The sequence below is a fragment of the Porites lutea genome, chromosome 1 (genome assembly GCF_958299795.1).
Source record: "Porites lutea chromosome 1, jaPorLute2.1, whole genome shotgun sequence".
Taxonomy (NCBI): domain Eukaryota; kingdom Metazoa; phylum Cnidaria; class Anthozoa; order Scleractinia; family Poritidae; genus Porites; species Porites lutea.
Genome location: NC_133201.1, coordinates 11,689,300 through 11,689,607, shown reverse-complemented (window position 1 = coordinate 11,689,607; position 308 = coordinate 11,689,300).

Genomic DNA, 308 nt, shown 5'->3' with positions numbered 1-308 from the left:
TTTTATCGTTTTCATTAAAAGCCCATAATTATTACCCTGCATATCACATAGGACCAGATTTTTCTAACTGAAAAGTCCCAGCATTATAGAATTCTCTTCATGAAAACGTTTTATAATTCAATGCTATAATTTGTTGTACAAAGGAAGCGCGTGCTTTGATCGTCGTGGATATTGAATGAGTGCAAATTCTCTTGCAAAATTGTGAAAAACTGCAGAATTATAGGTTTCATAGGGCAAAAAAGAACAAATTCTGTCCGAGGGCTGTATGATGAAAAAAGGGCCTCATAGTACTGTTTACCTGAGACGTG